Genomic DNA, 17,260 nt, shown 5'->3' with positions numbered 1-17,260 from the left:
CTTTTAGACCTGGTATGAAAGCTGGTCGAGAAATAAGTTGTACTATTTTTAAGAATATACATGAATGGTCTGGACTAAGTTAATTTTTATATTAAAATGTTAGTTTCTCACTAAAAGGCAAGGGAATAGTTAATTTCTTTTTGACATGACGGGAGACAGTGTACAGACTGGTGGGCATATGTGTGACCTCTGCATCATGTCTAATGATGTGAACTGGAGGTGAAACCTTTGCCTCCTCCACGTGTTGCTCTTGAGACCCTTTCCCAGCAGCTGTGTTGTGTGAGGAGTCCCTGGCAGTGGATTTTATACCTTTCTTTGTGCCAGTGTGAGTATGACTACCATGAGCTACATTGAGAAGTTGACTTGTACTAAAACCTCTTGTTGGCATATTTTCCATTTAGGTAAATTCCTCAGTCCAGGTCACTGAGAAGTTGGCAGAGCATTTGCATGGAAGGGGCAGTTAGAAAAGATCAGTGGGGTTGCTGGGACTGTTCAGCCTAAGGTAGCCAGAGAAAGGGACATTTCATCTGAGTATCAAAGGATGCAGCTCCACATCTGGTTTGGGTGATTAATCTCCTTGTCAATCTTCTAAAACTGGCCAAGCCCACCCATGGGTTGACCAGTTTGCCAGGTCCAAACTGTTACTGTGTCCCACCTAAACTTCTTGGCCAAGTGACCTGTTACCTGCTCACTGGAGACTGATCCCTGCTCAGAGAAATGGGGAACTGGCTGCAGAGGACAATGAAATTGGGAAGGCTGCCCCACTTTCTATGCATCTCTGCAGCTGGATCAGCTAGAACTGATTTGGGAGTGTGCATGCTCCTCTTCTCTGCTCCCAGTCTCAGCTCCCCATCCTAGTTGTATTCAACTCTTCAATAAAAAATGGAGAATATTAACTTTTTGTGTTTTCTTTGGCCTGTGTTAGCTGAATCAGCAAGTTGTAAAGAATGACAAGCTTGTCCCTTTTGATGGCAGCCAGCAGTTAGAGCAGCTCAGTGCAATCTCAGCCTTCTGATGGGCTTATTATATTGAGCAACAGCACAACCTAAGAGGCAAGAAGTCTGTGATGACGTGGGAAGGGACATTGCCAGGGACAGAGGTGACAGAGCAGCAGCCACTGTGACTGAAATAGCAGTGGCTTCCCCCAGGCTTTGTGCTCACATCCAGTGATGCTGTTTAATCAGTGCCTTTTGTCTGGCTTGTTTTTCCCTGCCCTGCACAATTCATTGCATCCATCCTATGGTAAAATCTGTGTGGTCATGGAGTGGAGGGAATTGATCCACTTGAAAAGTAATGTAGGAAAAAAAGGGGGTTTTTTAGCCACCTTCTGCTTCCTTAATCCCATATACCAAATAGCCAGGTTGGGAAATTACAGTGGGAAGGCCAGGCAGAAGATGATCAGGAGGAGGCAGGTAAAACAACAGATATGGAAACATGCTTGACATTTTATAGCTATGGGAACCCAGTTTGGCTCCCAAGTGTTGGAACTGTATTCTGCTCTTGTGTGTCTGTATGTTCAAATGGTCTTTGAGGCTTGTAAACACATTTCCCTGTCTGATGATTTTAAATAGTGTAAAAAGGGATAAAACCTAAGGGGGCTGGTTTGTTTTATAATGGCTTTTTTCTATATATGGTTGTGTTCAGGTTTAAAAATTAATTATGCAGAATCATTCTCTGATATATGTGCCTTTCATAACACAACCTAAATATTTGATATTTTAGAATTACATGTGATGTTTTACAAAGCTCACGGAATGTAATGAACTGTAGAGCTGTTAAAGGTGGTTTATCTTCTTAGTCAGCTTGATCAGCTTGTGCATTGCTTTCTTCTCTTGAAGTTTCCCTTAGAAGAGAATATTTTAAAGATGCACTTTATTTCTATTGCAAGTTCACTTAAAAATAGGCTGCAATAACTTGCTAACTACATATTTTTCATGAATTCTTGAACATAACTCAGCCTAATGTAGCTGAGTGATTTTGTCTCTGAGGTACCTATGATTGCCTTTGATGATTTCTTAAATGTGAAATTGAATATTTGCTTTTAATCCTGAAACTGTTTGCAATTATATTTTTTGTGCACATTTCAATGTTGTGCCATTGAAGACTGCCCCTTAAAAAGCCAGGTATTAAATTCTGGTTTCTAACTTCCACCAGTAACTGTGAATTATGCTTGGGCTTAAGGACATGATTCGAGGCACTCGGGGATGCTAATATTAAACTCACTTCACAATTTGTAAAATAACATTTAGGATTCTTCCCTTGGAGATAAATGATATCAAGACATGTGAAAGATTAATTAGTTACTGATTATATTGTTCTTTGTCCCCCTCTCCGGTGATGCTGGTGATTGCAAAGCATAATTATAGTAGTATACATTTGGCAGAACAGTTGGAAGTGTCACAGTGCAAAAATAAAATGTGTTCATTTTGTGAGCAATTTGAAAAATTCGAAATGTTTTTGGCATTTTGAAAAGTTGTTATCTCTAATTAAGGTATTATTGTGCTTTATATTGTGACAAACTGTAAACAATTCTGTTTATTTGCTTATATTATAGAAATCCTTAATTAAATGCATGTATGTTTTACTGACCACTGCTTGGCAGTTACCTTGGGATGTCTGACCTCTGTTGCATTTGCTGGATGCTAATAGATGAAGCAGGAAGGAACAGAAGGTGGCTGCATGCAGGGGAATGTCTGAATTATCTGTGAACAGGCTTGGTGAACACTGTGAATTACTTTTAAATGCGTTACTTCGGCTGCCTGAGCACTATGTATTTATTACATATTGTTTTGGTGAGTTTCCAAGCTTTAGGGAACACTAAACACTAGGGTGGAGGAAGAAAGGGGCTTCTCTCATTTCTTCTTGCTTGTTTGCACAGGTATTAGGGATTAAAGCACAGCACAGTGCTGGAAATGGAACTGGAAAATTGAGAGTGACTTTCCCAATTAGGTAATCGCTTGAAACCAGGAATTTCTTCCCAGAGCACCTCATGTGATATTTATACAGCAAAGACTGCAGTATGTGCCAAGTACAACTCTGTGAAGACCCTGTCTGTCCCTAGACAGATGTTTTGTTGTTGATGGTTTCTTTTTCTTCTGGTTTTGATGAAGCAAAAAGCACCTTAGCACTCAGAATGCTCAAACAATCTTCCCCCCCACCCTTTTTGTGCAGCACTAGTATTAATGTTATTCTTTATATGCACGTTGCTTCATCTTTTTAAAAAGTGCCCAGAAGAAAACTTGGAATGTATTTTAGCTATTTTAACAGTGATGCTTTATTACCTAAGAAATGAAGAGTTGGCTGGGATCATAAATTGGAAAAGAAAGTGCATATTAATGGGATGACTTTCTGAAATTCCAGATAAAATCTCTCATCTTTGCTTTTATGAAGGGCAGCCTTTCTTTGGGAAGATTTGATTACTGGCAAATACCCAAGTGTGATGCACTTTGAAGGACAGTAAAAGTGCATGATAAATGAATAGTTTCTATTCAAGGATATGGCCTGGGCTTTCTTTCCCTATAAGGAAACATCTGTGTTTTTAGAGCTTTTTTCTGCTTAAGATTTAATAAGATGAATCTTCAGTTTATAGTTGATGTGGAGTATGTTGACGATTCCAGAAGAAATGCACAAGGAAAAAAAAAAAGATATGAATTGAATTTAGTTGTCTTTCCAAATTGATAGAGAAATCTTGTAATAGAGTGACTTATTAAAAGAAGAATGTATTTTTTTTCCTGATTTCTTTTTCTGGTGCATGTAATAGTTTGGCTTCTTATCAAGTGGGAAGTACCAAATTGACAAATACCAAATACAAAGACCAAGTGTTTTTTCATGACCATTGGTGGATCCTATCTAGTTTGTGTAAACTGTGGTTTGACCCCTTGCAGTTGTGAATGAGACAGTGGAGTTTTCTGCATATTAATAAGAAGATGGCCTACTTTGGCAGGGTCTGGGCTTTCCCTGAATTTCAAAAGGGATTTTTCACTGAAGTTGGTCTGTACCATGTAAGTTGATCTGTAAATAAGAGGAAGGTGGAATTAATGTTTCCAGGCAGCGAGTGCCCTTAGCTCTTTCTTATGTAAGTGGGAATTGCAGATGTCAAGTCCTTTGGAGAAATAAGAGCTACCAGTTTTACTGGCATCCAAATTTGAACGTGTTCTTCATTGTCTCACTTGAAACAGATACTGGAGAAAGAAAGGCAATAATAAAACATACAGGGAATAGTAAATCAAATAGTACTTTATAGAGTTTTCTTCCTATGTACTGATCTTAGTACTGGGCATAGTTAATATGCCAAATGTTTCTTAAAAAGGGATTAATGGGACTGCCTCGTTGCTTGGTGTCTTTGACAGACTTCAGAAGGCGGCTTAGTGAAGGATTAGGGCAGCAGAGGGAGCTAAAAGATTCCTAATATTTTATCATTTGTTTCCTAAGTCAAAGTAGCTCCTTTATAAAGTACCAATTAACCTTTGCAAAAATGTGATTTTCTAACCTTAAGTGCCTTCGGCAAATACATAAGGATTTGAACTGGAGTAAATTCCTTTTCTCCACAGCAATCCGGTATAAATTAAATTAGGAATCAGATAGTAAAAGCTACCAAAATCTTTCTGCAGGAGCAGCCATCAAACCTTTCAAGTGTAGCAAATAAAAGTGTTTAAGCAATCAGAGTTTTCTATGAATAACCTATAGAAGAATATTCTGTAAGTAAACGAATTTACATTCAGATACAAGTGTTTTAACTTAAAAATGCACACTGGTGCATTGCATACAAGCATGTTTTAACAATTCAACACTACTTTTCTGTATTTTGCTTGTAAAAACTTGGAAAGTATTTTTGAACGTGTGGTAATACAGATAATCAGGTAAAAGTTGCCTTCAAAGAATGGTGAGGGTATTCTAAGGACTAAGATAAGTTGACTTTAAAATAATAAAATAATAAATAGTTCTACCAGGAATCTCAACATAACAAGATTGTTCGCCTCTTTCCAAAGGAAAATTATCTGCATATTTAGGTTATGTTTACCCTACTGCAAAAGCATCCTTTATCTCATTAGAATTATAGTTGAAATGCTTATGCACAGGCTTGTGTTTGGTTTTTGGCTTTGTCCTTAATATCAGTATTTGCAGTGCAAAGTGTTTTTTGGCTTTCTTTTGGCTTCCTGCAATAACCTGCATCTGAGTGTTCACCTAGCCAGGCTTTGGATTTGCATCCACTTAAGTACTGCAATGTTGCAGAGATATTACAGTAACAATGCAGGTTGGATGGAAAGAGAACTGGCTTAGAAAGCCATTTTGCTTTAAATGATACTAAATAGCAGCTGCTAATGAAAAGCCTTACTTCAGTAAGAAAATTGGAGGGGAAAAATTCCACAGAGAAAAGAATCTGAGATTTTAAAGTTTTGCTGAAATGTTCATGTCACTGATTTAAGTGTTGTAAAGAAAAACTGCAATTTTGTGGTGTCCAGCATCCTACATTTTATCTGTGTTGTGACATTTTGATTGCTATATTGAAATAAAATGCACTGCTTGGTTACAACAGCTATGTTCAGCTGTGATCTATCCAGAAAGTTGCGTATTGACACTGTAGTAAAGTCAAAATAGTTTCCCTTAATGTCAGTGTCAAAGACAGTGTTAAATACAGAAAATAATGTAGCATGGCACTAGTTTTACAGGGTTGTATTATTTGTATTTGTAGTATTAGATATTTGAGTCAGAACCCAGTACATAACCACACCTCATCCTCTAATTCCTGAATAATCTCCTGAGAATTTATTCCTCCTATTCTTCTATTAATAAAAATATTTTCAGACTAGATATTTAGCTTTTATGCAGTGCAGATGAGTGCCTGGTAAAAATTTCAAAAGCTTTAGAAGTCTTAAGTACTTGATGGTAATATGTACTTGCCTGGGGTCAGGGAAGATGCTCTGATGTTGCTTTACACTGTGCTCTGGAAAACTGAACTGTACAAAGATTAAGTGTCTAGGTAAACACACTGAAAAATTTACGTAGTCATCTAATTAAAGCAGTCATGTTCAGCTTTCACAGAGGCAGTTCCCATCCTCAGGGAAGTGCAGTCTGAGATGCAAAAAAGGATTTTATTTTGTTTCCTCCCTTGGTGCAGTCAGGATGGGAACGTGATTATGCAAGTGGAAACAAGAAAATAAAAGTGGAGACATTCTTTTAGTGCTGGAGGCTCCTGCTGCTCCATTCTTGTGTCCTCGTTCCATGAGGTCAATACTGAACTTGAAGGGTGCCTCTCCTTAAACAGGAGGAATTGTGTGGAGGCTTTGCCAGGGAGGAAGTATCTAGCAGAGATGTCTCTCCTCATTAGAGAAGTCATTGAGGTCTGATGGACAGGTCATTTGAAGTTAAGAAACCTGTGTTTTATCCAGTAGCTCTTCTGAAGTCAGGTAGCAGGTTAGAAAAACAAAAGTTGCCTCTGCATCTTCCTTTTCTGTGACAGAAAACAGTCAGAGGTGTTCTGGGATATAAATAGCAGCAGGCTGTTGTAATAGTCTTGGAATCCCTTTAAAACACAAGGCTTTGCTAATTGTGAAAATACCTGGCACTTGCTGCAGGTGAAAACACACCCTTTGGACATCCAGAACTCTGCAGTGTTTGTGGCCCTGCTCAGATACTTAAAAGGTTCCTTCTTCCGCCCTTTCCTGTGAGAACTACATTTAAATTGCTCGTGACTCTGAACAGATGTATTTGGGATTTTTTTGAAAGCCATAAATTAGCTGTTAAAAATTATTCATGTTTCTCTTTCCCCTGATGCTTATTTTTCAAAGTATCCTCCCATGCACTGAATTTTCAAACCTTTCATTCTGCCAATTAACTGGAGACACAGCAAAAAAACAGAACAAAAATTACAGGCAATGGCAGTAGGAGAGCAAAAGATGAAGAGTAAAGATTCTTTATTCTTTTGATCCTACCTGTCTTTTTCAGGAAGTTTCCTTGTGTGCTAGATAATGACACTCAAACACAATTAGACTATGGGCTCCTGCTAATAGGTAATCAAGAATAATTATAAGTTTTAATTAAATACACGATAAATGCCTCTTTTTGTCAAGGAGTGCACATTTGAAGGAATAGCTTTATTAAGTGCTAAGAAAACTTTTTCCCAGACAATTTTATCAGTATTTCTTGTTTCCTGCTGTTCCTTTCTATCTTGAAGATTGCATCAGTCACATGCATGTGGTTTTTTCCCTGGGTATCAAATACCACTTAGGCAGGTGTTACTTAATTTCTCCAACATCTGCCAGTCATTTTTAGTTGCTGTTAGTTTAGCTAACCTGCAGATGGTCATGTTTGCCCGTTTCTGCAGTGCTCCACAGACTCCCATGCCTGTTCCCCAAGTGCTGCCCTGCACTCCCATGCAGGCATCATCAATTTATCAAACTCAAATAATTTAGTTAGAGTTACATTTTCTTGCAATAAACAAAAGCAGCTGCACTCTAGCTATCCTTATCTGCATGAATGCATAGATTGTAAAGGGCTTTTCTGACAAACAAGACAGAAGTTTAGAATTTCAAACTGGAATTTAGGGCATGTAAGTCAGAATGAGTCGACACTGATGTTTAGAAACAATGTAATAATGCAGAGAATGAATTAGTTACCATAGTAACTGCTTTGTTTTAATAATTTGATAGTGCAGTGAATAGAAGGAGCTCAGAAAGAAGTAGTATCACTCTTAATTACATGTTGTGCAACGAGAGAGGTTTTGTTCATTAATAGTGGAAATTAATTTGATTTTATAACAGATTGAAGAATGAATATGTAAGTTTTACTTTGGAAAGGCAATAAGAATGATTTACAGGTTTTTTTATTCTTATTTTTTCTACCCTCTGGGAAAAACATAATCACATTTTACATTTTATTATGGCAATGCAGATTATTGATTTCTTAACAATAAAACATGCTCATTATATTGCATTGTAAGCGTGGCTTCAATCTGTGTGCTGTGATTTGTTGCCTGGCAGTTGTTGGCAGCCTAGCAACATGCTTCAGTCCAGATCTGCAAAAGGATGTAGACACCCAAAGTCAGGAGTTATGGGGAAGGCAGGTTTTCTCAGTACTTCAAAACCCATCTAAAATAATCAGCACCTTGAAATTTCTTGCACCTTGAAATCCCTTTGTACTTTATGGATGAAATTCAAGTACACTCCACACTTTCAAGATCAGAGAATCACAGAATGGCTTGGAAGGAACCTTAATGATCATCTCATTCCAGCCCCTCTGCCATGGGCAGGGACACCTTCCACTAGACCAGATTGCTCAAAGTTCTGACCTCCTTACTTTTCTTTCCTCTTGCAGATTTGAGCAGTTTCATGTGCATTTGGTGCATATGACCAGGCAGGATCCTCAAATGGAATGAGGCAGATGCAGAGTGAGCAAAAGCCTCCTGTGATCACAGGCAGCACGAGTCAGTGGAGCCTGTTTTGCAGAGAGATGGAGGCACAATGGTGCTTTTCTCCAGAAATTGGTGTGCAGTGCATGTCCCAGCTCCTCTCACAGGTGCCTGGAGACTGGCAGGTTTCGTGGAAGGGATGACTGCTAATGTCCTACTGGAGCCTTTCACAGGGCACAGCCTCTAATTTGTGTCTGCCTTCTCATCTGGTGCCCTTTTTCTTAGTTCTCCTTGAGACTGCTGGCAGCTTTTGGCTGAAATTTGCTGAGCGAGTTAAAAATTTAATTACAGAGGCCCAGCAGGTAGATGGACAGGCACAATTAGGTGAGCCTGGCTTCCTTTGCAAGTCTGAAAGGTGCTTAGATATTGCAGTCAGAAATAAGAAATACCACCTGATTACTCCTTGGCCAAGGAAATTATGTCCATCACCAGACCCAAATCACATTCCCTCCCTAGACCAGGGAGTCTCAAAGTTGATTCTAAAAGTACTGCTTTTAACAGTGGTTAATAGGTAAAGTTGTCTTCCCAGGAACAGGAAAACTTTCTGTTCCAGGTTCTCATCAGTCTAAAGCTGGTTAGTTTTTTGAAGGGAGGTTTGTTACCCTTGCTGTGTTGTTTGCTGCTGTCTATGTGCCCGAATAATGCAAGCTCAACTCATTGTGTCACGGGGAAAAAAAGGGATAACTAAGCTCAGTAATGACTCAGGAAGGGAAATGCAAGCTTCTCTGTTTCTAGTGCTTCTGTGTATGTAAGTTTTGGAAAGAGATTTAAAACTATGGACTGTTTCTTCTCTTTGTGGTGAGTGCCCCCATCACTGAGCTATTCATGCCCTTGATGCCTCCGTTCTCGTGTCATAAGAAACTTGCCCTAAAAAAAATATTTCTAGAAGCAGTGCAATGTAGCTCCGGACCATGTTTTCTTCCTTCTTCCCTTATCTCTTAGCTGTATCTAAATAAAATTAAATTGTGATGTTTTTGAAGGGATGCCAACTTGGTTTGAACTTTCCTTGGTACCTAATCCTTCACTAGAACTCTGAAATGTTCGTTAATGTAATCTTAACGTTTACAAAATCCCTTCCTGTTTAATTTTTGTGAAACTGCTCAAAATGTCAGATGATTAGATGAGTTTTGCCCCCTGACCAAGATGTTGATGGAGGGAAGTAAAAGGAAGTTCATTCCAAAGCTTCAAACATCCAGTGAAGAATTTTTTAGTCAGTTGCTTCCTTTTGTCTGTGTTAACCATAAATCAGTGGTTATTTTATAGGTCCCTTGTGAGTACAGTAATCAACAGCATGACTGTATCCTGAAATGGTGAAAAAAACTTCACAGCAACTCTTGAAAGGCCCTGGTGTACCAAGGTGACAGCACTGGTGCATCTGATAGTGTGTGGTCTTGCAGTCAAATGTGGTCTTTAGTTGCCTTTTCCCCAGCAATTCTGAGTCTCATGTTCTTTGTTTTTCTGCTTCTCTTTTCTAATGAAGGAATAAATAATTTTTGTTTCATTCCTGGTTTTCTGATGTTTCTTAAATTATTCTTTGTAATATGTGGGTATTTTTTCCTTCCTTGGTGACACACTAGTGGATTTCCACTGAAATTCATTAGCATTAAATGTTAATTTTTTATATTTAATGTTCAACTCTGTTCCATTCACTCTGATTTTATTTGCTTTTATGAATGGAAGCACCTGCAAATATGTTCCTAAAATCATAGTTTTTCACATAGTTTAAAATTATTTAACAGTTTACTAAGGGATCATTCATGGAAAACTCCTGCCCTTCCTTGAAGTTGTGGATTCCTCCATTTTAAAAGAAATACCAATGGGGTTTTCATGTCAACTCCACTGGTGGTGCCAAAGGCTTGTTGGATAGAAGGGTCTTTCCTGAGCCATGAAATGCTCCAGATGATTGACTTGTACCTCCTGGTACAATCATCTCATTGGAAAACACATTTGCCGAATAAAGTTTATTGGATTGTTCTAGATAAAAAACCTTGCATTTTATGCCATTTTAAAAGCACTCTTTTTAAATGATTTACAAGGCAGACTTGTAACTTAGCTTAAACTTGCTTTAACTGACAGGCAGGTTTATCCTTTTGCGTTGATGAAATTCGACAGAAAATTCTTCTGATAGGAAGATGGAGTTTAAAGTTTAAAAAGGTAGCTGAGCCTCATTCTATACAAGTCAATTATGAGTGTTACAGGAAAGATTTGTACTAATAATTGTGCTAATTGAGCCCAGTTGGCACAAACAAGGGAACACTATTACATTTTGGAGTGCTTATTTTTAATAACTTCATGCATCTCTTAAAACTCCTTTTGAGTATATGTGAGTACACATACACAATACAGATCACTCGAAAATGTAATCAAATATTTTGTATCCAAAAATGAGGTACTTAATTATCAAAAAATGAGGTATTTAATTTAAAAAGCATCCTTAACCAGGTAGTTAGGGTATTCCTGCACCTGACTCCTCAGCTTTGGAGTAGCTGTGACCTCTAATTTGCCTCATGTTTGTGTCCATTCTATCTTTTGTGTCCCTTTGTGCAGTTCTTTCGTCTGAATGCGGTTTGTATCTGTTCTCTTTTTTTGTTTTCTCTTGATGCCTGAGTGTGGCAGAGCTTGTTGTCTTATCAAAGCTGGACTGGTTCCTGGAATTCTGGTTCCTGGAAATCTTTGCCTGTTTGCAACAGTTCCGCAGGCCAGAACTGCCACAAGGTACAGAAATTAAAGGCTTATCAGCATGTCTCCATAGGAGCATAGAGGTATATTTTCTGTGGAAAATCTTTCTTTAATTTGGTGTTATAATTGAACTACATTACATCCGGCATAAAAGGAGGTTGATTTATTAGTTGCAGTTAATTTAAAAGGCTGCTGAATACTCCCTGCTTCCTTCTGCAGTATAAGTGGCTTTTTTTATTTTTTGGTAAGTTTTCAAATTTAGCTGAAGCATGGGACAGACCTTGACTTAGGCTGCCAGGTTTGCAGATGCCAGTGTTTTTATAAACCTTAAATTGTCTTTTAAATAATGACTTCATAAAATACTAGAAGCAGAGTTTTCATGATTTGTAAAATGTCCATAAATTTATACTTAATTCAGCTGGGCTACTTTACTATCTGAAAGATTGAATTGATGTAAAGGAGTTTAGCTTGGCAAAACTACTAGAAACTCATATTTTAGGGAAATGTACTGCAAACTGTAAAGTTCTGGAGAACTGGTTCTATGCAGCATTCCTTGGCTGTGAAGGACAGAGCAGGGGGAGGGACGGAAAGCTAAAATTATACATAGAAGCACGTTCAAGATATCATCATATCCTTGACATTAGGAGTATAATCTATGCTGGAGATTGGCAGTAATGCTTAATGATTTTGCATCCAAAACCAGATGACATTGTTCTCCCCATTGATATATGCATAATGCTTTTTTGTGGTTTCTATTTATGGTGTATTTCCCTTTTAATCAATTACATTTTGGTTACATTTTGTCCTTTCAGTAGCATTAAAGGATTATGGGTTGAGAAAATAAAAACTAATTTGGTAAGAAAGTATAAGCTGGAAGAAAAGGAGATAATTTCAAAAAACCCATTCCAATATTTATCTACTGATGACAATTCAAGAAACAAGATATGCTGAGACTGTTGCAATTATTTTGTCTTTTTTGACACCTAAAGTACGAGGCCCTTGAACCAGTTACCTTCAAGCATTTAGTTGAGTGTTCAGCTGCATGTGCTCCATTGTCTGTTGTGACCTGTGGTCCCAATTTTATTGTAGAAGCTGCTGTCCACAACAACAGTCAAGCTGCTAGTCAAGTACAAGGAAATATCTTTTAATATTTAGCTCATTAATTTGGTTCTGTTTTACTTGCTGGAAGGTTTTTTGTTTGGCCTCTACAGAAGGTAAGGGTAAGTTTTTTCTTTCTAGCTTTATTCAAGAATAATATTGATCATATGATGTTATCAGCAAGAAGAGAATCAGCATAGCTGCTGCTAAGACAAAAATGTATTTAGACATGAGGTTTCAGCAGTTGGTAAGGTTATTTTAAGATGCACTCACCATTTGAAGATGTTCCATTAATGCTTGAGATTAGCATATTTTTTAAATGGCAGGAAATTTGATAGAAACATTTAGGGTATGCTGGATGGGATGTTTTCAGAACTCCGTTTCTGTGAAGCTTGGCTATAATCCTCCCCAGTTTTATGTTTTTCAAATTTGACAGTGTCTTCTCTAAAAACATTTGCCTGGTTGAAAATAAAGTGGGATAAAAGACTGCATGATAAACCAGGGTGTCATTCACTGAATTCAGTGTTAGTCAATACAGAAGTGACGTGGAGAAATGCATTTTTAGAAGTTTTATTATGATACCTCTACTTACACTGCAAATACCATAAAACCTTTGTGTAGCAACTGGGCATAAGCATGGTGAGCTGTCAGCTGAATCAGGTCATTAGGAAACTCCTCCGCTCTCATTTTCTCTGGCCACTTTATTTTCTTCTAGTTCTAATTTTCATAATTTTTACTGTATTTCATACTAAGGGATAAGCCATTCTAACCTCATGTTTCAGGGACTCGGTGATGCCCATGGGTATCTTATAAAATCACAAATTACTGACAGCATATTGATTATTGGTCTTGTAGCTGCAGCCTGCATTGACACTGTTGGGCTGTCTATTCTGGCCTCCACCAGCCAGATAAGGGAAACAAGAATTCAAACAGCTGGGGTGGTGTCAAGATGAGAACTCTTAACAGAAGTAAGCTATGCACTCAGGATTTTTTAAGTTTGCTGATGTGATGTGAAGGTGCCTTCCTCAGGTATCCAAGCTATGAGTGGCATCCTGCAAAGACTGGGAGGTTGGTGAGGGCTGTTGGAGTTGAAAGCAGGTGCCTTCAGGAAGCAATCCAGGACTTGTCTGAAGTTTGTGATCTTCATGGCTGTATGTGGATCCTACTGGCAAGCAGGAGTGGAGAGCACTAACATCTCTCCTTGCAAAAGTCTTGATGAGCTGTGCTTGAAAAGTACCTGACTCAGCACCGCACTCTACGCTATTGATAGTCAGAACATCAAGTCCCTTTCTGGGAATAAGGAAGAAGTTTTTGACCTACTTTAATGGAAGTGTAGCACTTAAAATATTCTCTTCAGCCCTAGGATTGAAAACAATGTCCTGCTTCCTGCACAGGAGTCCAAACCCCCTCTCCTCTTATCTTTGCAAACCTGTTTCCGTTCTCAAAGCGATGACCAGCGGGCACTATGGGGAACTGCTGCGTGTAGGTGTAGGAGTTTCTTCATACATCAGGTGAGTTATGAAACTCTACTGCAGGATAAATTAGGTTACTGAAGTTTTAAAAAGGTTGAAAGAGTGAATAGGTTCATGGAAGAAAACTCCACTGGGTTTGCTGAAACAAATCTGATTGATAGAGGCTCTTGAATGGCAAATTGCTGGTGGCAGGGAGAGATTCTGAAATACAAGTCTTGCCCTTTTTTTTTTTTTTCTCCTTATTTTTCTCACTCTTCTTCTCCTGAATCTAGCAGCAGAGGAAAAAAAACCCAACTAAAGCAACCACTATTTAGCAAGGTGGATCTTTGGTCTGAACCCATAACAAGCTTTTATTGCATCCTCAGTTGTGGAAGGCTTCTGTCTTCCTCACCCAAACTTAGTAGAACTTTGGGGAGTCCTTCATTCTTTGAGGCTTTCAGACTCATCATTAGAGTCAGAAATCAGAGCTACACTGCCCACCTGTAGTGCACAGTCCATAACCCAGCACTTCAGTATCTACAACCTCAGGTACCTGCTGCTGTGCATTTCTCATACTTCCCTATTAGGCCTGGCAGTGCAATTAATAATGCTTTTCACAACTTCAAATATCCATTCTATAGGTGTTGTAAAAAATACTAATTTTGGAGATCACTGTTGGTTGTTTTTTGGGTTTTTTTTTTTGTCTAGCTCAGAATGGCTGAAGTATTCAAAGAAAGAGAAGCAGGATATGTATAAGAAAAAGTAGCTCCCTGTACTTGCAGTAATGCACAACATGGGATTGATTCACATAAAACATCTGTGACCAGATCCCTACAAGTGCTGTGGTGTGTGATTAAAGATACAGGAGATCAGAACAAGGAGTAGCCAGCTGTGCTTAGAGTCCTAGTGGCAGCAATTTCTTCCTGTAGTTGTTTCCTTACGTGTGAAAGGATGATAACACTCATCTGTCTGAGGCTTAACTCATTACTGGTTTTACTGCAAGGTGAAAAGTCTATATATAGTTTAATAAAACCCCCAACAAGCTATTATAGAACAGCCTTACTTAGTGTTTAATAATTTGCCTATTCAAGCAACTGTCTGTATTAAGGAATAATTGAAACATATTTACAGAGCAAATGTGAAAGAAAAATAATAGCATTATCAAGCTAAAAAGCTATAGCACATAATTATTATATACTCACTTCATGATTCAGCAGCTGAGTTGTTTTTGCGCATGTAAATGATTTTTACTTAATGGATTATTGCAGCAGTTGTGAGTGAGCAGCACAGGACTCTCCGAAGGGCGTACCTTGAGGACACTGCAGCAGCAATATTTTGCTGTGTCACGAGATTTTATCGTGCGTAAAGGACAGATTCCTTCATACTCGGGAGTTTTCACGTGGAAACCACAGAGATATTTCTGCTGCTGGTGTACAGTAATGCAAAATGTTCTTGGAAAACAAACTGGTTATGTTAGTACAGAGCTTTTTTTTTTTAAAAAAAAATTTAAATATTGCCTCATGAGGCATCTAACTTGTACCAGCAGTTATATAAACTACAACAAGAAAATGAACAAACTTATGTCTAATAAAAGGGTGGTATCTTTTATTTCTTATTTTTGAAGCAGGAGCAATAAAAATGTAAGTGGATTTTGGTTTGCTGTTACAGTGCTCTGTATTTGTCAAGACCTATTACTAAACAAATAGTAAAAATACTGTGTTGATTTTATTGCTTTAGAAATACGGTTACCAGAACCACTTTACTGCACTTCTCCGAGATTTCCAACATGTTTGAGAGTGAGTTCATAGAAGTAATTTCTCAGGTTTGGACTGCATCCAGTACATTATGGAAGTGATCTTTCTACACAGCCAGAGATTTGGGTACTAGATAAGGCAGGTATAGTTTCATTAGGATAAGATTTATCTTCAGAAAAAAAATTAAAAGTTTAATTACCAGTAAATTGCATTGAACTGGGGATCTGCAACAGTGATGCAAACATTAACTAGCAGATCTTAACTAACAGGCATCTACAAATAAAAGGGGGTGATGTGTCATTTCTAGAACAGTTTATTAGTCCTGAGGATGGTCTCAATTACAACTCTGTCTCTGTCCCAAGCATTCTTTATACCCCTAAATGTGTAAATTCTACATGGTGTGTCTGTAGGCTGCGCAAATACAACATAGTGTTGACTTGTTTTTTTGTTTTTTTTTTTTTTTTTTTTTTTTTAAGAACAGCATCTTTCTATTGGACTGATAAAGTTGAGGGAAGAATGGAGAAATATCTAGCAAACTTTGGCATTTCTGATGGAGCCTTTAATGTCAGTCCAAGAAGTAATAGAGCTACAGAGAGATGTGAAGATGCATAGAATGAAGCTGGCAAAACTGTTTGCATTGGCCTTCCCTCAAACATCTATGTGATAACAGGAAACTTTTTGTTGAACTTGAGAGTCAAATAAATTAAAACAAACATTTCTACTTAAAGGAACCTCATCCCCAGCCAGAGCGTAATTTTCTGGTTTATTGAAATGTAATCTCTCAGATTGTTGAAATGTAACACTAATACAAAATTTTGGGGTTTGCCAAGATGCTGTTTGATGTCTGTATTACCACAGCCATGTTACGTTTTCACTACCCTTGGCAGTGGCTGTTTCAGTGAGGAGGAGACACTAGGTGAGCACCCTTGGGCACAATACCTTTTAACTCTGATCCACAGAAGAAGGTTTAACAAATTCTGTGGAGATTTGCTGTATAAACTTTTTACCTCTGGCCTGAATTGAGAGTTGTGTCCCTGAGTTTTGCAGCAATGTGATGAGCCACAGTTAAGGCAGTGAGATCATAAGTGGAAGAAGAAAGGTCATCAATAAGTTGTCTAAGGTTTTACTTGAGATGACATGATCTGGAAGTTTCAGTCATTTCTAGTCAAATGTAAAGGAACTTGTACTTTGGGTAACACTCCTCCTTTAAGTTCTTCAGGTGGTAGGAAGGACCTGAGCCTGACAAGGACTCAGATGAACTTCCTTCGATCTGAAGTTTAGATGGGAGAGCAGTTATTCTTGAAAGTTACCTTGTTAGGTATGTTTCTGTATCTTTACAATAAAAGTCACTCATTCCTGATGAGAGAGCATTTAGAAGCTGAAATGTATTTTAGACTGTCCACTGTGCTGTATTTTTAATGTTGAGGACATCCCTTTCTGGAGCTCTGAATGCAACACTCCTTAAAAGCTGTGTGTGTGTTTACTTTTCAGAGGGGGGCAAAAGAAAATATGTTGTGTGTTTATGTCTATACTGAAGCTGTACAGTCCTGTCAATCTCTGTATCCACAGTGCAAACTTTTCAAAATTTGATGTTGAAGCTGAATTGCTTTCTATTTTAATTTAAATTGTTGTATGTTGTGATGGTAGATTCTACCATTTTTTTTTTTTGTTAATTTTCCCTTGGAGCTCAGTCTCCTGTCTGGGGGGGTACAATTGCATGTTTCAGTTATGGTTTATATGCCCATTCATTCCTAAATACTAGAATGTCTCCAATTCTGAAATACTTTCCCTGTGTAGTCAACATGAAGCCATTTTTGTGTGCCTACCCCTGTTCCCCTTAAAGTAAGTTGTGTATCAGATATTTTTGTTAC

The 17,260-nt window shown here is 38.0% G+C and overlaps 1 protein-coding gene across 3 annotated transcripts in view; it reads left to right on the top strand.

Annotated features, from left to right (window-relative positions):
• The window catches only part of CTBP1 (C-terminal binding protein 1), a 236,465-nt gene that overhangs the window by 55,181 nt on the left and 164,024 nt on the right, over positions 1 to 17,260 (top strand). The window lies entirely within an intron of this gene.

This window comes from Zosterops lateralis (genome assembly GCF_965231275.1).
Source record: "Zosterops lateralis genome assembly, chromosome: 5".
Lineage (NCBI taxonomy): Eukaryota > Metazoa > Chordata > Aves > Passeriformes > Zosteropidae > Zosterops > Zosterops lateralis.
The sequence above is the reverse complement of the archived record's forward strand: the minus strand, read 5'-3'. Positions and strand labels throughout refer to the sequence as shown.